The sequence below is a fragment of the Oncorhynchus mykiss genome, chromosome 5 (genome assembly GCF_057628025.1).
Source record: "Oncorhynchus mykiss isolate SJ-2025 chromosome 5, ASM5762802v1, whole genome shotgun sequence".
Taxonomy (NCBI): domain Eukaryota; kingdom Metazoa; phylum Chordata; class Actinopteri; order Salmoniformes; family Salmonidae; genus Oncorhynchus; species Oncorhynchus mykiss.
Genome location: NC_143026.1, coordinates 55,326,463 through 55,351,741, shown reverse-complemented (window position 1 = coordinate 55,351,741; position 25,279 = coordinate 55,326,463). Strand labels below are relative to the sequence as shown.

The following is a 25,279-nucleotide window of genomic DNA, read 5'->3' as shown; positions in this document are numbered from 1 at the left end:
CCTAGCATTAAATGGCTCCAGTGTATACTGTCGTTGCTCTGCTTAGCGCTTAGCGTTTTGCTGCAGGTATCAATTAAGAGATCCCCTTTCTTTGTGAATCAATGCAACTTTTGAATATATCAAGTTAAATGCCATTTCAAAACGAAATCTTTCCATAAAAAGTTCTATATATTTTCAGGAAAAATGGCTAGAGGGCACATAATCTGTCTTCTGCCTTTGTGGTTTGGGTATTAGTCTCAGTCCTGTGAGAAGGAGACTGACTGCCCCAAAGAGAACCAGGAAGTTGATGGCAAGGATGTGCCACAGAGGTATTCTTTGTGGACAGTCAAATCACTGTCATCACAAAGGGGGCCTTCACCACCAACCCCCAGCTGGAATAGGAGGAGTTTGTTGTCTGGACATAGGATCGTTTGATGGCCTTAAGAAACCGAGAGAACTCCAGTTACACATAAACGAGATTGACACCATCGAGGAGGGATGTTTGATGACCTTGAAAACATTCAGATCCTCCATCTGGCCAAAAAACACATACGCCCTGTTCTCAAAGCTGCACAAACTGCAGGTACTGAGACTCAGTATGACAACCAATTGACCGCCGTTCCGGACAGGATATTAGAAAGTCTATCCAAATATGAAGGAGATCACTCTACGTGGTAACAATATCACCGCAATACCACACAAATTGTTCCCGCATACATGTAAAGACAAATTAAACAAGATACTTTCGGGCAATAATCTTTTGACTGAACTGTCTCTGAGATGTTTGTGGGCTTTCCTCTGCTTAAAACATTGACACAACAGGAAAATAAACTTGCAAGTCTACCTCCTGTCCTCTTTGGAGAGATGTCCAAAATGTCTGAGTTGAGTCTCACTCAAAACAGTCTTACAAGACTTACACAGGGCGTATTGAGACCTCTTAAAAAAACTCACAAAGCTAGATCTGTCTATAAAAAAAATCCAACATGACTGAAGCATATTTCGAGAGGCTTGAGAAGCTAAAATAACTTAGGGAGTGAACATCTTCTATTGTACAGAAAGTGAATAGCTTAATTCAGGGCTGAAATCCCGTTAACGGGATGATATGACAACAGCCAGTGAAAGTGCAGGGCGCCAAATTCAAAACAACAGAAATCTCATAATTAATATTCCTCAAACATACATGTATCTTATACCATTTTAAAGGTAATCATGTTGTTAATCCCATCACAGTGTCTGATTTCAAATATGCTTTACAGCAAAAGCACCACAAATAATTATGTTAGGTCACCACCAAGCCACAGAAAAACAGATTTTCCAGCCAGAGTCAAAAAGCACAAATAGAGATAAAAGTAATCACTAACCTTTGATGATATTCATCAGGTGACACTCATAGGACTTCATGTTACACAATGCATGTATGTTTTGTTTGATAAAGTTCATATTTATATCAAAATCTGAGTTTACATTGGCGCATTACGGTCACTAGTTCCAAAAACATCCAGTGATTTTGCATAGCCACATAAATGTAGATGATAATACAAGTTATACACATGGAATTATAGATATACCGCTCCTTAATGCAACCCCTGTGTCAGATTTCAAAAATACTTTTCGGAAATAGCAAACCATGCAATAATCTGAGACGGCGCTCAGAAAAATAATTAAATTAGCCTCCATGTTGGAGTCAACAGAAACCAGATATTACATGATAAATATTCCCTTACCTTTGATTATCTTCATCAGAATGCACTCCCAGGAATCCCAGGTCCACAATAAATGTTTGTTTTGTTCAATAATGTCTGTTATTTATGTCCAAATACCTCCTTTTGTTAGCGAGTTTGGTATACATATCCAAACGCTTGTTCTGGTCGAGCGTTACTTCGGACAAAAACTTCAAAAAGTTATATCACAGGTCGAAGAAACATTTCAAACTAAGTACAGAATCAATCATTAGGATGTTTTGATCATTTATCATTTTTATCATAAATCTTCAATAAAGTTCCAACCGGAGAATTCCTTTGTGTCTTGAGGAGCAAAGGAACGCTAGTAGATATCATGTGGAATGCGTGTGACCAGGAAATGGCTGACTGCCAGACACACGGCTCATTCAGTCCCACAACACAGTATAAGTCTCATTCAATTTCTATAGATGGTTGATATCTAGTGGAAGCCCTAGGAATTGCAACCTCATTCATATCTCAATGGGATTTCAATTGGAACTGTGTTGAAAATCTACCAACCTCAGATTTCTCACGTCCTGTTTGGATTTCTTCACAGGTTTTTCTCAGGCCTGCCATATGAGTTCTGTTATACTCACAGACATCATTCAAACAGTTTTAGAAACTTCAGAGTGTTTTCTATCCAATACTAATAATAATATGCATATATTAGCAACGGAGACCGAGGAGCAGGCCGTTTAATCTGGGCACCTTATTCATCCAAGCTACTCAATACTGCCCCCCAGCCATTTAATCAATTGATAGTGAAGGAACTAGGTTACTTCCCAAGCAAAGTCAATGTTTTGTCTTCTCGGCTATAGAAGGTTGTAGCTCAGTCTCTGAATGTCAAAGAAATGAAACAATGATATCCCTATGTCTTTCCCTGGTATTTTACAGCTTGTTTCTAGCTGAAGCATTGCGGACCAAACCGATGTTATATACGTATCACTTTATATAATTGGATCTGTTTTATTTTCTTAAATCTTAAGTTAACAATGGGTAGGTTTGTGCTTTTTGCCATTTACTTTCATAAAAGGTAGGCCTTTGGCATACCCTCTCATACCCCTTCAATCCGAGTCCTGGTTTTAACTTAACAGCCCTTCACTGACATGGAGGTAGGCTATTTAAAGAGTGCATGGTGGGTGGAGGAATTGGACAACACATCTATGTATATAGCAGTTTATGGCCTTATTTATTCTGTCAAACAGGTAGGCCTACCTTGTATTTCTTAAATAGGAAGAAATAGGCTCCAACACAAAGCTTTCTTGTTGTTAGTAAAGTCTAATTAAAATGAAGACGTTCGAAATGAATTATGCCTACCAGAACTTGCCTACTTTCATCATCATGAGCTGTCCGTTTCAGAGTGAATGTCACCATTATTTAACCAGGTAGGCCAGTTGAGAACAAGTTCTTATTTACAACTGCGCCCAGGCCAAGATAAAGCAAAGCAGTGCGACAAAAACAACAGCACAGAGTTACACATAAACAAACGTACAATCAATAACACATCGTTGTTTCATTTGAAAGCTATGTACAGTGTGTGCAAATGTAGAAGAGTGGGGAGGTAGGCAATAAATAGGCCATAGAGGTGAAATAATTGATAGCTCAAATCAAATCAAATCAAATCAATTTTATTTGTTACATACACATGGTTAGCAGATGTTAATGCGAGTGTAGCGAAATGCTTGTGCTTCTAGTTCCGACAATGCAGTAATAACAAGTAATCTAACTAACAATTCCAAAACTACTGTCTTGTACACAGTGTAAGGGGATAAAGAATATGTACATAAGGATATATGAATGAGTGATGGTACAGAGCAGCATAGGCAAGATACAGTAGATGGTATCGAGTACAGTATATACATATGAGATGAGTATGTAAACAAAGTGGCATAGTTAAAGTGGCTAGTGATACATGTATTACATAAGGATACAGTCGATGATATAGAGTACAGTATATACGTATGCATATGAGATTATTAATGTAGGGTAAGTAACATTATATAAGGTAGCATTGTTTAAAGTGGCTAGTGATATATTTACATCATTTCCCATCAATTCCCATTATTAAAGTGGCTGGAGTTGAGTCAGTGTCAGTGTGTTGGCAGCAGCCACTCAATGTTAGTGTCTGATGTTAGTGTCAACAGTCTGATGGCCTTGAGATAGAAGCTGTTTTTCAGTCTCTCGGTCCCAGCTTTGATGCACCTGTACTGACCTCGCCTTCTGGATGATAGCGGGGTGAACAGGCAGTGGCTCGGGTGGTTGATGTCCTTGATGATCTTTATGGCCTTCCTGTGACATCGGGTGGTGTAGGTGTCCTGGAGGGCAGGTAGTTTGCCCCCGGTGATGCGTTGTGCAGACCTCACTACCCTCTGGAGAGCCTTACGGTTGAGGGCGGAGCAGTTGCCGTACCAGGCGGTGATACAGCCCGCCAGGATGCTCTCGATTGTGCATCTATAGAAGTTTGTGAGTGCTTTTGGTGACAAGCCGAATTTCTTCAGCCTCCTGAGGTTGAAGAGGCGCTGCTGCGCCTTCTTCACAATGCTGTCTGTGTGAGTGGACCAATTCAGTTTGTCTGTGATGTGTATACCGAGGAACTTAAAACTTGCTACCCTCTCCACTACTGTTCCATCGATGTGGATAGGGGGGTGTTCCCTCTGCTGTTTCCTGAAGTCCACAATCATCTCCTTAGTTTTGTTGACGTTGAGTGTGAGGTTATTTTCCTGACACCACACTCCGAGGGCCCTCGCCTCCTCCCTGTAGGCCGTCTCGTCGTTGTTGGTAATCAAGCCTACCACTGTTGTGTCGTCCGCAAACTTGATGATTGAGTTGGAGGCGTGCGTGGCCACGCAGTCGTGGGTGAACAGGGAGTACAGGAGAGGGCTCAGAACGCACCCTTGTGGGGCCCCAATGTTGAGGATCAGCGGGGAGGAGATGTTGTTGCCTACCCTCACCACCTGGGGGCGGCCCGTCAGGAAGTCCAGTACCCAGTTGCACAGGGCGGGGTCGAGACCCAGGGTCTCGAGCTTGATGACGAGCTTGGAGGGTACTATGGTGTTGAATGCCGAGCTGTAGTCAATGAACAGCATTCTCACATAGGTATTCCTCTTGTCCAGATGGGTTAGGGCAGTGTGCAGTGTGTGCATAGCTGTGCTGATGATGATGTGCAAGTAAGCATAATAAGCATTTCTCTACGGCTGGCCATGCTTTCCTCCTGGCTACCCCAAACCCGGCCAACAGCTCCGCACCCCCCGTAGCTACTTGCCCAAGCCTCCCCAGCTTCTCCTTCACCCAAATCCAGATAGCTAATGTTCTGAAAGAGCTGCAAAACCTGGACCCATTCAAATCAGCTGGGCTAGGCAATTTGGACCTTCTCTATCTAAAATTATCCTCCGCCGTTGTTGCAACCCCTCTTTTGTATCGTCCGAGACCCCTAAAGATTGGAAAGCTGCTGTGGTCATCCCCCTCTTCAAAGGGGGTGACACTCTAGACCCATACTGTTATAGACCTACAGTATATCCATCCTGCCTGTCTTTCTAAAGTCTTCGAAAGCCAAGTCAATAAACAGATCACTGACCATTTCGAATCCCACCATACCTTCTCTGCCGTACCTTCTCATTTTTCGAGCTGGTCACGGGTGCACCTCGGCCACGCTCAAGGTACTAAACGATATCATAACCGCCATCGATAAAAGACAGTACTGTGCAACTGTCTTCATCGACCTGGCCAAGGTTTTTGACTCTGTCAATCACCGTATTCCTATAGGCAGACTCAATAGCCTTGGTTTCTCAAACGACTGCCTCGCCTGGTTCACCAACTACTTCTCAGATAGAGTTCAGTGTGTCAAATCAGAGGGCATGTTGTCCGGACCTCTGGCAGTCTCTATGGGGGTACTTGGTTCAAAAAAATTTGAATTGCGCATGCCTATTTAATGGTGAGGAAAGCACTTTTGAAGAGCAACAAGGCATCCTCTACTGATGGGATGAGGTCAATATCCTTCCAGGATACCCGGGCCAGGTCGATTAAAAAGGCCTGCTCACTGAAGTGTTTGAGGGAGCGTTTGACAGTGATGAGGGGTGGTCGTTTGACCACGTACCCATTACGCACACAGGCAATGAGGCAGTGATCACTGAGATCCTGGTTGAAGACAGCAGAGGTATATTTAGAGGGTAAATTGGTCAGGATGATATCTAAGAGGGTGTGTGAGATTGAGGGCATCTAATTTAGATTCATGTACAGTGCTTTGCGAAAGTATTCGGCCCCCTTGAACTTTGCGACCTTTTGCCACATTTCAGGCTTCAAACATAAAGATATAAAACTGTATTTTTTTGTGAAGAATCAACAACAAGTGGGACACAATCATGAAGTGGAATGACATTTATTGGATATTTCAAACTTTTTTAACAAATCAAAAACTGAAAAATTGGGCGTGCAAAATTATTCAGCCCCCTTAAGTTAATACTTTGTAGCGCCACCTTTTGCTGCGATTACAGCTGCAAGTCGCTTGGGGTATGTCTCTAACAGTTTTGCACATCGAGAGACTGACATTTTTACCCATTCCTACTTGCAAAACAGCTCGAGCTCAGTGAGGTTGGATGGAGAGCATTTGTGAACAGCAGTTTTCAGTTCTTTCCACAGATTCTCGATTGGATTCAGGTCTGGACTTTGACTTGGCCATTCTAACACCTGGATATGTTTATTTTTGAACCATTCCATTGTAGATTTTGCTTTATGTTTTGGATCATTGTCTTGTTGGAAGACAAATCTCCGTCCCAGTCTCAGGTCTTTTGCAGACTCCATCAGGTTTTCTTCCAGAATGGTCCTGTATTTGGCTCCATCCATCTTCCCATCAATTTTAACCATCTTCCCTGTCCCTGCTGAAGAAAAGCAGGCCCAAACCATGATGCTGCCACCACCATGTTTGACAGTGGGGATGGTGTGTTCAGCTGTGTTGCTTTGACGGCAAACATAACGTTTTGCATTGTTGCCAAAAAGTTCAATTTTGGTTTCATCTGACTAGAGCACCTTCTTCCACATGTTTGGTGTGTCTCCCAGGTGGCTTGTGGCAAACTTTAAACAACACTTTTTATGGATATCTTTAAGAAATGGCTTTCTTCTTGCCACTCTTCCATAAAGGCCAGATTTGTGCAATATACGACTGATTGTTGTCCTATGGACAGAGTCTCCCACCTCAGCTGTAGATCTCTGAGGTTCATCCAGAGTGATCATGGGCCTCTTGGCTGCATCTCTGATCAGTCTTCTCCTTGTATGAGCTGAAAGTTTAGAGGGACGGCCAGGTCTTGGTAGATTTGCAGTGGTCTGATACTCCTTCCATTTCAATATTATCGCTTGCACAGTGCTCCTTGGGATGTTTAAAGCTTGGGAAATCTTTTTGTATCCAAATCTGGCTTTAAACTTCTTCACAACAGTATCTCAGACCTGCCTGGTGTGTTCCTTGTTCTTCATGATGCTCTCTGCGCTTTTAACGGACCTCTGAGACTATCACAGTGCAGGTGCATTTATACGGAGTCTTGATTACACACAGGTGGATTGTATTTATCATCATTAGTCATTTAGGTCAACATTGGATCATTCAGAGATCCTCACTGAACTTCTGGAGAGAGTTTGCTGCACTGAAAGTAAAGGGGCTGAATAATTTTGCACGCCCAATTTTTCAGTTTTTGATTTGTTAAAAAAGTTTGAAATATCCAGTAAATGTCTTTCCACTTCATGATTGTGTCCCACTTGTTGTTGATTCTTCACAAAAAAATACAGTTTTATATCTTTATGTTTGAAGCCTGAAATGTGGCAAAAGGTCGCAAAGTTCAAGGGGGCCGAATACTTTCGCAAGGCACTGTAGATTGTAGGAAGGCCGGGGTGTTATGCGTGTCCCAGTTTAGGTCACCCAACAGTACGAACTCTGAAGATGGATGTGGGGCGATCAATTCACATATGGTATCCAGGGTACATCTGGGGGCTGAAAGGGGTCTATAACAAGCGGCAACGGTGAGAGACTTGTTTCTGGAAAGGTGGATTTTTAAAAGTAGAAGCTCAAATCATCTGCTGCTTTAAGTTTCAGAACCACAATGTAAGTTACTTGAATCTGGCTTAATGTAACGTCTCTGACTGATAAATACATCATGGGCAAGAAACATGTTGTTTATTAAAATCAATTATAGTAGTAGGTATCAAAGTTGACCTCCGGTCCTCCTCATCTTCACACTCTCCTTCTCAAACCTAACAGAATATACAGTGAATTCGGCAAAGTATTCAGACCCCTTGACTTTTTCCATTACAGCCTTATTCTAAAATTGATTAAACTGTTTTTTTTTTTGCAAATTCTCCCATTCTTCTTTGCAGATCCTCTCAAGTTCTGTCAGGTTGGATGGGGAGAGTCACTGCACAGCTATTTTCACATCTCTCTAGAGATGTTCGATTGGGTTCAAGTCCGGGCTTTGGGTCCTGCGTTGTCTTGGATCGCTTAGGATTGTTGTCCTGTTGGAAGGTGAACCTTTGCCCTAGTCTGAGATCCTGAGTGCTCCGGAGCAGGTTTTCATCAAGGATCTCTCTGTAATTTACTCTGTTCAACTTTCCCTCGATCCTGACTAGTCTCTCAGTCCCTGCCGCTGAAAAACAGGCGTACCCCGGTTTGGCTGGGGTAGGCCATCGTTGTAAATAAGAATTTGTTCTTAAAAAAATTTGCAATCAGACGCCGACATTGTTGGCATTAGCATTCTCATAGACTTTGAATGGTGGGTTAGCTAGTTAGCTTTGTGCCACAACAGATTGCAGATATCCTAATGTTATCAAAATAAAACATTTACAGTTGAAGTCGGAAGTTTACGTGCACCTTAGCCAAATACATTTAAACTCAGTTTTTCACAATTAGGTCAGTTAGGATAACCACTTTATTTTAAGAATGTGAAATGTCAGAATAATAATAGAGAGAAGGATTTATTTAAGCTTTTATTTCTTTCATCACACTCCCAGTGGGTCAGAAGTACATACACTCAATTAGTATTTGGTAGCATTGCCTTTAAATTGTTTAACTTGGGTCAAACATTTCGGGTAGCCTTCCACAAGCTTCCCACAATAAGTTAGGTGAATTTTGGCCCATCCCCCCTGACAGAGCTGGTGTAACTGAGTCAGGTTTGTAGGCCTCCTTGCTCGCACACACTTTTATAGTTCTGCCCACACATTTTCTAGAGGATTGAGGTCATGGCTTTGTGATGGCCACTCTAATACCTTGACTTTGTTGTCCTTAAGCCCTTTTGCCACAACTTTGGAATCATGCTTGGGGTCATTGTCCATTTGGAAGACTCATTTGCGACCAAGCTTTAACTTCCTGAATGATGTCTTAAGATGTTGCTTCAATACATCCACATAATTTCCCTACCTCATGATGCCATCTATTTTGTGAAGTGTACCATCCCTCCTGTATAGCAAAGCACCCCCACAACATGATGCTGCCACCCCCGTGCTTCACGGTTGGGATGGTGTTCTTCGGCTTGCAAGCCTCCCCCTTTTCCTCCAAACGGTGGTCATCATGGCCAAACAGTTATATATTTGTTTTGTCAGACCAGAGGACATTTCTCCAAAATGTATCATCTTTGTCCCCATGTGCAGTTGCAAACCAGAATATGTATTTTTTATGGCGATTTTGGAGCAGTGGCTTCTTCCTTGCTGAGCGGCCTTTCAGGTTATGTCGATATAGGACTCGTTTTACTGTGGATATAGATACTTTTGTACCTGTTTCCTCCAGCATCTTCACAAGGTCCTTTGCTGTTGTTCTGGGATTGATTTGCACTTTTCGCACCAAAGTACGTTCATCGCAAGGAGACAGAACGCGTCTCCTTCCTGAGCGGTATGACGGCTGCATGGTCCCATGGTGTTCATACTTGCGTATTACTGTTTGTACAGGTGAACGTGGTACTTTCAGGCATTTGGAAATTGCTCCCAAGGATGAACCAGACTTGTGGAGGTCTACAATTTTATTTCCGAGGTCTTGGCTGATTCTTTTGATTTTCCCATGATATCAAGCAAGAGGCATTGAGTTTGAAGGTAGTTCTTGAAATACATCCACAGGTACACCTCCAATTGACTCAAATGATGTCAATTAGCCTATCAGAAGCTTCTAAAGCACTGACATCATTTTCTGAAATTTTCCAAGCTGTTTGAAGGCACAGTCAACTTAGCGTATGTAAACTTCTGACCCACTGGAATTATGATACAGTGAAATTAAGTGAAATAATCAAAACAATTGTTGGAAAAATTACTTGTGTCATGCACAAAGTAGATGTCCTAACCGACTTACCAAAACTATAGTTTGTTAAGAAGACATTTGTGGCGTGGTTGAAAAATCAGTTTTAATGACTCCAACCTAAGTGTATGTAAATGATGAGAGAATTGTGTTCTCCAGGTACATCACCAAATGTAATTATATTACTCTCAGTGTGCAAACCAGAATTTGTAAAATCCTGGTCGAATGAAACAGACAGCCCAGCTAAATAGTCCAAGGTTTATTCACGGAATGTTCTGAAGTCAAGAATACAAATCAATTCCTTTTATACTGACTTCTCACGCCCACACATACACACAAATATACTCACACACATGTCCTGCTACGCACATACTGTCTGTCTCACTACCGAGCCGACAGAGATGGTGACCTTGTCCTGCTACACTGTCTGTCTCACTTCCCAGCCGACAGAGATGGTGACCTTGTCCTGCTACACTGTCTCACTTCCCAGCCGACAGAGATGGTGACCTTGTCCTGCTACACTGTCTGTCTCACTACCCAGCCGACAGAGATGGTGACCTTGTCCTGCTACACTGTCTGTCTCACTTCCCAGCCGACAGAGATGGTGACCTTGTCCTGCTACACTGTCTGTCTCACTTCCCAGCCGACAGAGATGGTGACCTTGTCCTGCTACACTGTCTCACTACCCAGCCGACAGAGATGGTGACCTTGTCCTGCTACACTGTCTGTCTCACTACCCAGCCGACAGAGATGGTGACCTTGTCCTGCTACACTGTCTGTCTCACTTCCCAGCCGACAGAGATGGTGACCTTGTCCTGCTACACTGTCTCACTACCCAGCCGACAGAGATGGTGACCTTGTCCTGCTACACTGTCTGTCTCACTACCCAGCCGACAGAGATGGTGACCTTGTCCTGCTACACTGTCTGTCTCACTACCCAGCCGACAGAGATGGTGACCTTGTCCTTGAGATGTACTCCCCGTTCTCTCCCAAATGTCTAGTCAGGTCGGCACCAAGCTCAGGCAGTCTGAGTTTGAAATACCATAAAGGCACATTGTTTTACTCTAATTCTGACTAGGACTACACATTTATTGATTATGATTTTATACATTCTAATCAATTCCATACAAGTATATGTTTCAGGGCGGAATGTTCTAATCATTCAATAAACAGACAATTCTCACCTATCAGTAAACTTCCGACTTTAACTGTAGGCCCCGTTTCTCTCTTTTGAAATTGAAGGTCTGTGTCTAACACAATTGCCAGTTCAAGCATTGACTTTTGATTGAAAAGGTATACAGCCTGTATGGATAACAACCATTAGATACAGTCTAATATGCTAACTACCTAACCCGCCATTCAAAGTCTACGAGAATGCTAATGCTAACAATGTCGGCTTCCGAGTGCTTACACAATGTGTAAACAAATGTTTACATTTTGTTTTCAAGAATTTTCCTCAACCTAGAATTAACATAGCTTTCAAATTATGTCCACCTCATTTAATAGTTTTGACAAATATAGTTTATATTTAACTAAGTTTTGTGAATGGGCCGGAAGGAGGAAGGAATCACGTTTGATCAGGAACTGGGTCAATTACAAGGTGATAGGAGTAGCAGGCCTATATTTCCTTCATAACGTTACATCTTAAATGGCAAAGTAATATGTGCCATTTACAATAACTTTGTTAGACTATATATATAGATATATTTTAAATATCTAGTTATATTCTATAACTAATTCACGATTGGCTTAATTTAGTTACATATTTCAAATATTGACAGTGCAGGGATATCTTTCCCGATAATCACAAGAAATGACCATACTTTTTAGGACAAATTGTAATTCATGGATTACATAAATTAGAAACAACATTTTTAGTTGAGTAGGCTAAACCAACACTAAACCAACACCATTCATAAAACGTGTAGGGTCAATTGCCGCAGTACATTTCCTTTGGTAAACAAGGAAATACTTTATTTAAATTGTAAAGAATCATTTTCCAATAGTTAAATCTATCCTTGGTCTGAAAAAAAAAAAATCAGTTTTAATTTATACAGATGACAATACCCATCGGAGGGGCGAAAATATCTTCAAAGATGTTGACAGCAAGCAGGACAAAAAATGAACACTGACATCAGCTTTAGGGAGCAGTAGTTTGGTGGCCAATGACAGTTGAAATTGTGATCAGGTGTTCAGGTGATATTTAGCATATATTGATGGAGTACACTGGCCAACGCTGGTTGCAATAGGCCCAATGTGTTTACTCATGACCACAAAGTTATTTAACATACCTTTTTGCCACGGTGTGCCGTACTGAACATGAGTCCGTGAGTGAAACATCATGTTGCTTTTGACACAGGGTCCATCTGACACAGGGAAACTGAGCAGTCACACCGCCTAATTCTACATCCGGGACAGAGGGAATTGTGCGGTTTTGTAAGTTTGTCATCAGCGGAGATGGTGTAGATTGACAGAGTACCAGTCGACCAGTCCAGGTACACTCCTACTCTGTCGGAGCGTGAGGCGTTGACACGTACAGAAGTTTCCTTTCCTGATTGTTCCAGGAAATGTACCAGTCATCAAAGCAGCCCAGACTCCAGGACTTGTCATTGTCTCCAGGCCCAGAAGTCATTAAGCAATCCTCTCCTGCTGATTCCTGAATATTTTTGCGTAGTAGAACTGCATAAGTGTTGCTCTACACTTTCTGGAGGACAGAGTTTTGAAATCAGTGGAATTCGAGTATGATAACTAAGGAGACGGAGAAAACATATCCCAGAGATAAAACACATCGTAGGCCATATCCCTGGATCATTTCTACCGAATATTTACTGGCTACATGTGCTTATTAACGTCCTGTTTGAGGAAGACTGTCACTAACTAAAATGAAGCAACTTAAATATCACTAGTAATCCCTTAATCCAGGTAATCACTCTAATGAACATGTATCCTTTACTCTCTCTAACAGTATAAATATATTGCTCTGTGTATTCACGCTTCTCTTAGACTAGCAACACAGTACCTTACAGGTTTATTTTCTGAAACACTTACCGTGTCTGTTCTCTCCGTTTTAAACACGATGCTCTCCTCAGTCTTCTCAAAATGTATCCGGAGATTTGAGATGTATGTAGAGACGAACATTCCTTTCATTGTCGTCTGATGTAATGCCCATAATATCTACTGTATATCTCTACATTCTAAAACATGATAATAATAGTTTTCTTTATACACAGTTGAAGATACTATATATTTTTCAGAAAACGAAATACATTTTCTTCCTGTAGGCCACAGTCACGGTAGTAAGGTCTGTCTGCATTGTCCAATCAAATCAAATTGTATTGGTCACATACACGTGGTTGGCAGATGTGATTGCGAGTGTAGCGGAATGCTTACACTTCTGGATCTGTCAGTGCAGTAATATCTAACAGGTAATACCTAATATCTAACAAATTACACCACAAAACCTAATACACACAATCTAGTAAAGGAATGGGATGAGAATATATACTGTAAGTATAAAATATATGGATGAGCAGTGACAGAGCGGCTAAGATGCAATAGATAGTAAGAATATATAGTGAAGGATACAGTATACAGTATATACTGTACATATGAGATGAGTAATGCGAGATATGTAAACATTCTTAAAGTGGCATTCTTAAAGTGACTAGTGTTCCATTAATTAAAGTGGACAATGATGTCAAGTCTGTAGGTAGGCAGCTGCCTCTCTGTGCCAGTTGTGGCTGTTTAACAATCTGATCGCCTTGAGATAGAAGCTGTTTTTCAATCTCTCTGTCCCAGCTTTGATGCACCTGTACTGCACCTGTACTGAACAGGCAGTAGCTTGGGTGGTTATTGTCCTAGATTATCTTTCTTGCCTTCCTGTGACATCGGGTGTTACAGGTGTCCTGGAGGGCATGTAGTTTGCCCCCGGTGATGCGTTGTGCAGACCGCACCACCCTCTGGAGAGCCCTGCGGATGTGGGGGCGGGCAACCTTTTGGTTTGCTAGTCCACCGCTCTAACCACTAGGCTACCCTGCCACCCCAGCAGGATAAGGGGGTGCTCCCTTTGCTGTTTTCTGAAGTCCACGATCATCTCTTTTGTTTTGCTGACATTGAGTGATAAGTTATTTTCCTGACACCACACTCCGAGGGCCCTCACCTCCTCCCTGTAGGCTGTCTCATCGTTGTTGGTAATCAAGCCTACCACTGTAGTGTGGTCTGCAAACTTGATGATTGAGTTAGAGGTGTGCATAGCCACTCAGTCGTGGGTGAGGAGGGAGTACCGAAGGGGGCTGAGAACGCACACTTGTGGGGCCCCAGTGTTGAGGATCAGCGGAGTGTAGATGTTGTTTCCTACTTTCACCACCTGGGGGCAGCCTGTCAGGAAGTCCAAGGCCTAGTTGCACAGGGCGGGGTCGAGACCCAGGGTCTCAAGCTTAATGATGAGTTTGGAGGGTACTATGGTGTTGAATGCTGAGCTGTAGTCAACGAACAGCATTCTTACATAGGTATTCCTCTTTTCCAGATGGGTTAGAGCAGTGTGCAGTCTGATGGCGATTGCATCGTCAGTGGATCTATTGAGGTGGTAAGCAAATTGGTGTGGGTCTAGGGTGTCAGGTAGGTTGGAGGTGATGTGATCCTTGACTAGTCTCTCAAAGCACTTCATGATGACAGGAGTGAGTGCTATGGGGCGATAGTCATTTAGTTCAGTTACCTTAGCTTTCTTGGGAACAGGAACAATGGTGGACATCTTGAAGCATGTGGAGACAGCAGACTGGGATAGGGATTGATTGAATATGTCCGTAAACACACCAGCCAGCTGGTCTGCGCATGCTCTGAGGACGTGGCTAGGGATGCCGTCTGGGCCGGCAGCCTTGCGAGGGTTAACACGTTTAAATGTTTTACTCACATCAGCCACGGAGAAGGCAAGCCCACAGTCTTTGGTAGCGGGCCGCGTCGGTGGCACTGTATTGTCCTTAAAGTGCACAAAGAAGTTGTTTAATATGTCTCGTGTTTGAGCCGTTGAATTGCGACTCCACTTTGTCTATATACGGACGCTTTGCTTGTTTGATTGCTTTACAGAGGAAATAACTACACTGTTTGTATTCGGCCATGTTTCCAGTCGCCTTGCCATGATTAAATTCACGGTATCTAGTTAAGGAAGGTTTTAATAGCCACAGTGGGTACAACATCTCCTATACACTTCCTTATAAACTCGCTCACAGAGTCAGCGTATACGTCAATGTTATTGTCCAAGGCTACCCGGAACATATCCCAGTCCACGTGATCGAAGCAATCATGAAGCTTAGACTCATTGGTCAGACCAGCATTGCATAGACCTAAGCACGGGCACTTCCTGTTTTAGTTTCTGCCTATAGGAGGCTAGCAACAAGATGGAGTCATGGGCGAATTTGCCAAAAAGAGGGCGGGGGAAGGCCTTGTATGCATTGTGGAAGTTAGAGTAGCAATGGTCGAGGGGGTTACTCGCTCGTGCACTGCAATCGATATGCTGATAGAATGTAGGTAGCCTTGGTCAAAAAAATGACCTTTGTTAAAATCCCCAGCTACAATAAATGCAGTCTCAGGATATATGGTTTCCAGTTTGCATAAAGTCAAGTGAAGTTCCTTGATGGCCTTCTTGGTATCCGCTTGCGGGGGGATGTACACGGCTGTGATGTTAACCGAGCGGATTCCTCGATAATATGGTTGGTATCTGATTGTGAGGATTTCTAGGTCAGGTGAACAAAAGGACTTGAGTTCTTGTATGTTGTTACAATTACACCATGAGTCGTTAATCATGAAACATACACCCCCGCCCTTCTTCTTACCGGAGAGATGTTTATTCCTGTCGGCGCGATGCACTGAAAATCCCGTTGGCTGTTCGGACTCAGATATCATGTCCCCAGCTAGCCATGTTTCCGTGAAACAGAGTATGCTACAATCCCGGATATCTCTTTGGAAAGCAACTCTTGCCCTATTTCGTTGACTTTGTTAACTAGGGATTGGACATTATTAAAGTTATAAGACTAATATACTCAGAAGCGGTGGGTGCATACGGAGCCTCACTAGAAGACCACTCCGGCACCCTCTCCTCCGGCAGCATTGTTTTGGGTCGGCCTCTGGAATCAGTTCAAATGCCCTGGGAGGTGCAGGCAAAGGATCCGCTTTGGGAAAGTCATATTCCTGGTCGTTGTGCTGGTAAGTTGACGTCTCTCTGATATCCAATCGTTCTTCCCGGCTGTATGTAATAACACTTAAGGTTTTCTGGGCTAACAATGTAAGAAATAATACATAAAAAAGCAAAATACTGCACAGTTTCCTAAGGACTAAAAGCGAAGCTGCCATCTCAACACTAAAGGAGCATTAGATGGTGTATTTGGACCATTGTTTTATATATCCACACAACTAACAAACCTTACACATAACAAATAAATCTGTGTCAGCTCCCTGCGGATTCTGGAAGTTGTCACAGTGGCACAGCTGGCATCCACATGGCACATCTGTAGCACGTTACACACAACTTTATCCTCTAGCTATAAACTTTCCCCAGGAAACTTTACATGGAAACATCTGCTTAGATGGTTTGCATGTCTGCAATATACTTCAGAAAAACACATATAAGTACTGAGACATTCCTAATATGGACACCAGTATGTGGCATGCAATGTCATTCCTCATCAGCAGGTGGAGCCAGAGATTCATGAGAGGTGGTTCATGGGACAATGAATGGGAAAACTCAGCATGCTGATACCGCACTGTATTTATGTCATCTGAAGTAGACCAATAATCCTACTCGTTACAATTGTGTATAGGGGATGCCTCGGAAAGACATTTGTTCAAAGCACAGATGTTGTATGAAAAGACTGGTTCAGTTCTCAAACTAAATCAGTTCACTGAGCACTTTTAACCACATGGATAAAGTAGTGAAGAAACTGTATAGCACAAAAACATGTTTTGAACCTTTCAATCACACAGGCTGGGGAATCATCAAGCACAAGGTACTTGAGTGGAACCCCTGAGAAGGGCTGTGTGTTGGCGGTGACCCAGGTCAGTGCACGGGCATGGCCCTGGAGGGAGGGCGTCTGCTAGCCAACCGCTAAACACCTCAATTAAGCCTTTTATGACGAGCTTAGCTAGCAGCTAGCACAGGTGCAGGACAGGAAGCCAGCCTCATTAACCAAAGAAGAAGAAGAGGGGGAGCATGGGCCAGCGGTGAGGCTACTGTCGTCACATGTTATTGGAGGGCTGAATGAATGCCATTGTCCTTGCTCACAGAGAGGGAGAAGGGGGAGAAAGTGGAGGGGAGAGTTGACCAGTCTTAACCTCTTGCGGGGTAGAGCTGCGACTCTCTCAAGGACTCTTCAAAGCTCTTCAAAGTGCCTGGGACTGTCAGCTGTGTGGCTGACAGGGCCCAGGTCACATCACCCCAAATGGCACCCTATTCCCTATTTGGGGCACTACTTTTGACCAGGGCTCTGGTCAAAAGTTGGTTTGTGGGAAATGAGCGGTAATAGTGCAGGCTATGTCATCCATTTGTCCGACTGCCGTCGGCATCAAAGATTATACGACCAACTTGAATAAACACTTGGACGTAAGGGCAGCACTGGTGTAGAATATGAGCGATATGGATATCACTTTGACCTATTATTGATATCCACTGTAGCAATTGTGTGAATCACACTGCTGCTCTCTCAATGATTTGCACTTTACGAATTGTGGTTGTTGTAGATGGCTGTTCCCAATTCAATCATTGTTTATGCAACCCATGGACAGTCAGTGAAAAATGCGCTCTTGCAACAGCTGCAGATCCCAGCCTATAGACTAAAGGTTTAAGGGAGTTCCTCCCTTGTAAACTTCTCCATGGCATTGTGCTCCACACATACTGTCAACAACACGTTTAATTTAAGGAGACCACAAGAAGGGCTTTTATTTCTCAATCTAATTCATGCTGATTAAAAGAATACAATTCATAGGCCTAACGGACACGTGCTTAAACTCGCACACTTTTGATAGACTTTAGTAGCTGCAAATGGTCGAGATATCGAACTTGTCACCCATAGAGATTCTATTAAATGAATGAAGTATTCTGATTCCTAAATCTATGGTGCCACCAACAAAAAATGTAAACAATAGGCCTGTAGCAAATGCAGCACATGGAATTCATTTTTCCCGTCATGCAAATGGCCCTTTTTGGTACTGCTCAACGCATGCCGTTCCAGGAGAGCAGCATTTCTCTTTGAACCATGTTTTTCAACTACTGACAGGAAACGTGACAGACTTTGGTTTTTGAATGTAAATACAGTGTCTTCAGAAAGCGTTCACGTCCCCTGGCTTTCTCCCGCATGTTGTTGTGTTACAGGGTGGGATTCAAATGGATTGATGGATAATGGTGAATTCCACTTTGACCTTATGGGGTGCTGTGTGTAGATCAGTGACACAAAATGAGTGACACAAAATGAAGTGACATAAAATGAGTGGCACAAAAAAATGAGTGACACAAAATGAATCCATTTCAAACTCAGGCTGTAACACAGGAAAATGTGGAATAAGCCAAGGGGTGTGAATACTTTCTGAAGGCACTCATCGTTTAGCCTAATATTTTTATTCTCCGTATTGAAGTAGAAAGCAACGGGTTAGAAGCCTACATCACCCATGAAGTAAAATGCAACATCCCATTCATGGCCATCTACGTAAACTCTAACATTGATTTATCCTGCAATAGATGTCGTTCAATTGGTAACATTCATTTGTCTTCTTCTTCTAATGCCTCTTAAGGGGAAAGTCATCTGAAAGTAATTGAAAGTAATCAGATTATGTTACTGAGTTACATTACTGATGAACATTTTGGACAGGTAACTAGTAACTGTAGTTTCCGTTTAGAAAGTAACCTACCCAACCCTGGTCAGTACTGTATTTAATAATCAAATAACTTAAAGCTGGAATCCTTAATGGTGAAACAGCCACGTCCGTTTGCGATGTTACAACAAACAAAGAAGTTACTGCAAACAACGAACACTGGTTGGTCCCTCGGACATCACCGAACACAGGATAGAACAGCAGCGTGTGTGCTGCAATTTATTATTACGATTCCCCAACTAAACAAAAAAACAACGTGCAGCCGTGAGATGGCCGTGACGCGGACAATGGCACTGCTTCCCCTGCTGCGGATTCCATCTTGAATGGTTCGGTCAAAGAGTACAAGCAGAGGTATGCACATTTAGCAGGCTATGTCTTTCCATTCTCTTGATTTTATGGAAATTGCTTTCTGACATTATAGTATAGAATAGCCATTAGATGGCAGGATTAGATCAGACTGACAGCTGACATTGGCTTCATACACACACTCAATACAAATGGCTTTGTAAAATGTCTTTACGCATATCTCTTAGACTCATGTCATATTTAATATAAAGCATAATCATTATTGATGCTGTATGTGTTGAGTTCATGTCAAGTTATGTTCCTCCTATTTCATTATTCAATCCAGCATAAATACCACTGACACACTGTCCCCATTCCCATTCTTTCCTCTAGGTGGTGCTGTCTTCCAATGACAACCAACAAGAGTTTGCGAGAGATACAGTTCCTCCTGTCCAGTTTTCAGTTACCACTGCTATGTCGAAGATGCAATCAGCTCAATTAGAGGAAATGCTAGAGACCCGTAGACATGTACAAATATCAATATGCACGACACCACCGGAGCGCAGCTATAACTCAGAGTACATCTGAGTACATCTGCCAGAAGACCACCAGGAGAAGCTGGATGTAAAGGGCGGATTGCTATGTTTATAAAGCCATTCGCATTTCAGCAAAGATCACTTGCATTCCAATCACCGAACGTTTCTATAAATGCCTACACCCATTGCACGTTCTTTGCAGCCAAAAAACACGTATGGCGGAATGGCATGTATGGCCATTCTGTTTGGAAAATGATTTCCATATATCTTTATGGGCTTTGAGTGTTCATTCCTGAAGATGATACATCCCAGATTGAAAATGTCATCGCTCGGTGTCCTAAATGGCACCCTATTACCTGTACAGTGCACTACGTTTAACCAGGGCCCCCCAAAAAAAGTAGTGCACTACGTAGGGAACAGGGGGCCACTCGGAACGCAGGCGTGGCTGTGTGTCACTGCCATGTTCTCCATCTGCAAGGGTTTAGAGTGAGGGGATGGTTCCGTTGTTGATTTGTGCAGTGATCGTCCCAAACGAACCACACAGACGTCAGAAGCATCCCTAAAGAGGACGCATCCCAGTTTCACGGTCTACTCAGCGCCTTTCCCCTTGCACGTCAACAGTCAAAACCAGCACATACCCGGAATGCTTGGGAAACTCAACGCAGATTTGAAAGATGCACGGACTCAAACCCACTTGCTCGGATGAAATCATAAGCCCGCAACTTCACGCTACCCCGTCCACACATTTGGATGTGTGCAAACAATCCCACGTGTACATGAGCACGCGCGCACTCCCACACGCGCACACACACACTGTATCTGCCACTAAAGATCCATCAAAAAGTGGCCTTGGACATTCTAACGTCTCTTTTTTTTTTTTTATTATACATTTTTCTTCCCAATTTGGTGGTATCCAATTGTTTTTAGAAGCTACTATCTTGTCTCATCGCTACAACTCCCGTACGGGCTCGGGAGAGACAAAAGTTGAAAGTCATGCGTCCTCCGATACACAACCCAACCAAGCAGCACTGCTTCTTAACACAGCGCGCATCCAACCGGGAAGCCAGCAGCACCAATGTGTTGGAGGAAACACCGTGCACCTGGCAACTTTGGTTAGCATGCGCTGCGCCTGGCCCGCCACAGGAGTCGCTGGTGCGCGATGAGTCAAGGATATCCCTACCGGCCAAACCCTCCCTAACCCTGGACGACGCTGGGCCAATTGTGCATCGCCCCACAGAGCCTGGGCGTGAACCCAGAGTCTCTGGTGGCACAGCTGGCGCTGCAGTACAGCGCCCTTAACCACTGCGCCACCTGGGAGGCCCCCCGGCTCTTTTCTTTGAGTGAAAGTAGCTGGAAGTAGCCGAAAGTAGCTGAAACTGTGTGCTTACGAGTTAAATACAAGGGTTCTCAAAGGAGCTGGCTTCTTTTCCTCCTTCCGTCTCTTTGGGGTTGAGGAGTTTGACAAAGGCAAACAAAATAAGGGCACAGTAAGCAACTTTTCCACGCCAGCAGCCCTGGACACAGCATGTAGCCTGGAGAAAGAGGGGTGGAGGGGGGACAGAGTCAGTCATAGAGGAGGGGGGGGGGGACACAGATGGTAACACCTTGAATACGTCGGACTAAACCCACAGTGTGGCTCGGGGTCAAAGGGCCCTGGAGTCGACAAGCGCACACAAACCTGAATGGAACCTGAATGGAAGGCCAATTGTAGCCCCAATTGAAACAAGAGAACAGACAAACAATCCTCACTGGACTATAGTCAAAATCCACATGCAAATAACACCCAGTGGAAATAACTCTTACTGGCATGTTAAAGGGAGAGTTAACCTAAAATACAAAATGACATGTAACGTTGCGTATTCTGTAAGGAGTCTATGGATAAAGTAAGACAGCAACCCATTGGGTAAGGAAATCGATATGTCATTTTGTACTTATCCCTTTAACTTTGGTGGAATTTCACTGAGTTGCTTGGAGTTTTGGAAGGGTTTTATAACGGGTTTATCGAGACCTGAGCAATAAGACGTTCTCGTGTCATTTCCAAGGTTCATTCTGTAAATGGCATCGCTGATCAAAAGTCCCGCCCCACAACCCTTGCGTCTTGGCGAATGTAACTGTGGGGTGTTTTGTTTTGCGTCTCAATCGATGTACCCTCCACTGAATAACAGTACATCCACAGGTGGTACAAATCCATTACAACCTTACAGTATATCATTCTGTGTGACCTCCATGGACAATCCAATGAGATACACTGATGGGATACTCCCCCCCCCCCCCCTTTGTCATTTGCTGTGCGTGAATTACCCTTCGGGGACACTAAAGATCTATTGAATTGAATTTGATTGAACTGACCTTTAATTGAAAATCCTGGTATTGAAAAGTCTGGCACAGTAAAAAAATAAAAAAACATGTAGATGTGTCTTTATGATAGATCTACATGACAATATGGGGTATAGCTGTAGCCATGGAGATGTCCTCGTTTAGCAGTGTATGTACGTATAGCCCCTCGTTACCAACATTCAATGGATCAAAAGTGATTAGACCTTCGGCTGCAAAGGAAAACTGCAGTTTTACGATGCAAAACTGGGATTCATTCATGGAATTATCTCTGAGCTGGAGGCGTGGCGCCACATGCAGAATGAGTCCGAAATTACACCTTCATCCCTTTATAGTGCTCCTCTTTTAACCGGGGCTCAAACAGCCATTTGGGACTTATAGTCTGGGCCTTCTAGAATCAGCCCAGTCAGTACAATCATGTTAATAGAGGGTCTCAGAATGCTGTTCTAGGATCAGGTCATCCCCGGCCATGTGTTCTTATCCATTATGATCTGAAAGGCTAAACTGATTGTAGATCAGCACTCCTATTCTGATACACTGATCAGGTGTTCTCAACCAGACAGCCAATAAGCCCACTATAAAATAATACAGGCTGATGATCAGAAATAGTCTAACCAACATTCTGAAATTACTTTTTCAGTTGGCAATATAAATCAACATTCTGAAAAGAGTTTTAAAGTAGCCACGCAAGGTTTGATGAGTCATGACGATGAGTAGCAACAGATAGCGTTTTAGCCTCGAAACCTTTGTTATATCTTCCTATTTCCCATACACACTCAACACCAACGGTTGGATAGAGTGAGAATCTATGAAGCAAGGGCTCGGGCCCGCTAATTAACCAATTACTAGCACTAATTGCTGGTCTCCTGAGGAGAGGTTAAGGAGTGGGATCAGGGACTCCCTGCGCGCCGCTGGCTGGCTGTCTGCCACCGTGTCATCCATCCTGGGGCCTAATCGAGTTATCATATCAACAAATATCTCATCAGGGGCCCCGAGCCTGACACTCCCAGAAAGAGACCCAGAGGGGGACGACAAATTTCCAGCAGCAGGACACTGGAGCTCGCCTGCCAGGCTGGATGAAAGGGTACCTGCAGCCCCCGGTCAAGCTCCCGTTGGGAGGAACACTCACGCTGGGCAACACGGCCACAACTCTACCCCTCTGCTCTGGAGGTTGGGGGTGGGGGGGTTAGTAGAGGAATGTAAGAATCAATGAGGAATAGAAGGAGGACATTATTTAGTGGGACAAACAATGGCTAGAGAGAGAACACAATGTGGTGGCCATGCAGAGTTTGGAGGGGTGCGCAGGGGGGAACCCCTGTGGCTGTGAGACTGGGGGGGGGGGGTGGGGGGGGGTCAGGGTTATAAGGGCCGTGTGGCCCCTGACTGGGAGGAGGTTAATGTACTGTTAATCTGGGGTCAGGGACGCGCCTCGGACCCTCATACATCACTCACTGACAGCAGCAGCACTCACTGATGACCATACCAAATCCTCTGTCATAAATTCTTGGCGGCTGCATGAATGAAGCTCTCTCATCTCTCTCTCTCACTGACCGACGCTACTTGATGGCTTTCACTCTCAGAAAAGAGCCTTTGCGCGTGCACGTTCTAGCTGAGGTGAACAAAAAAACAGCCGATTGATCAAAATTCGATACTTGCGGAATACATCGAAGTGGTAGGGTAATGGCAATGGCTTCAAGCAAGTGTGAACGAGTGGGAACAAGAATGAAACGAGCTTGAAAAGGAGCATGTCTGTGCAAGACAAGCTATATTGAGTCAAGACAATGAAATAACGCTTTGATTGTTGTGTTGAAACATGAAGTTAAACACAACTAAACTAACTGAAGTGCTAGATAGAACTGCAAGGTGATTCATCGAGGTTGAGAATGTTTTGTTATCTCACTCTGTAAAGGAAACGGCGATGAGTCCGGTGTCGAGAGAGAGAGAGAGAGATAAGAGAGTGTGTGTGTGTGTGTGTGTGCCTGCCTGCCTGCCTGCCTGCCTGCCTGCCTGCCTGCCTGCGTGTGTGTGGTGAAATGTTCCATGGAAGCCAATTCCACATTTCTGCGTGGTCAAAGAAAAGTGAGTGTTTGTGTTTCTCTTGCTGACGGTGCATGCAGGCGTGAGACTGAGAATTCCCGGGAGGCACAGGGGTGTGATAAGGAGAAAGATCAGGGAGATGAGGTGAGTTTTTGGCTTAATGCATATCCAAATGTTTGGCGTGGTCTCTCACCACACCATCCTAGACCCCCCATTCCCCTTCACACACACACACACACACACACACACACACACACACACACACACACACACACACACACACACACACACACACACACACGCACACACACACACACACACACACACACACACACCCTTCACATGATTCACACACACCCATATCAACAATGGAACTTATCCAGATACCATCAGAGTTTTCTTTTTTTTCCAGCTGAAGAAAAGATTTTTATCATGAAAAGTGCTGAGGTATAGACTTCTTCTGTGCTTAGCAACAAGCCTCTGACCTCACCACTCGTTACTGCCTCTTACGGGCCCATTAATTGAATTACCTATTCATCGAAAAGTAGAGACTGCACGGAATTAGCCTCTCCCGCTCTGCTACCTCTTAATGTTAAGAGCCTCCTTTATGCCTTCTTGACTGCTCTCTATTGAGCCGTCCTCTCTCCTCCCTGGGAGTGGAGTGTTGCGGAGGGCAGGGCAGGTATGGAGCAGCCCAGAGGGGGGCTGACCTCTGGCCCTCACTCTGGAGAGGGACTCAGGCCCCATCCAGCCATCACAATGCAGGCAGGACGCAGCCCTCCGTGGCTGCCTGCTGATCCCCACAATGAGGCCCTTTGGCTGGGCCGCTGTGGGCAGAAAGACCCCCTGGAGCTCCAGCCGCCATCCGGAGGTCTTTCACTGCTCTCCCCTATTTCGGCCAGGGCCATGCTTCCAGTCAGAGGAGGAGGAGGGGGGGGGGGGTTCACACAGAAAGAGAGGGAAACTCTCTTTATGAAATAATGAAGGAGATACAACAGGGACAATGGTCTTTTAGAGGGGCATCTTAACCCGCAACAAACAGTGTCAACATCTGTGGTGGTGGAGGACACAATGTCCGCTCCGAAAAGAAAAAAAAGCCCTTCCTTCTGGGCAGTCAAAGTGAAAAGGCTACAGTGTTTGTTTTTTTGTTTTGTTTATGAGAGGGGATTTGGTCGAGTCTTTGGCCCATCTCTTTTCAGCGGCAGTTGAACCGCACCGTGATGCTCCATGGACGACTTTGTCTCACTCGAGAGCCGGAGCCAAAGATGAAGTGA

At 44.0% G+C, this 25,279-nt stretch overlaps 1 pseudogene; it reads left to right on the top strand.

Annotated features, from left to right (window-relative positions):
- The first annotated feature begins 183 nt into the window (after positions 1-183).
- Positions 184-25,279, top strand: LOC149983518 (uncharacterized; annotated as a pseudogene).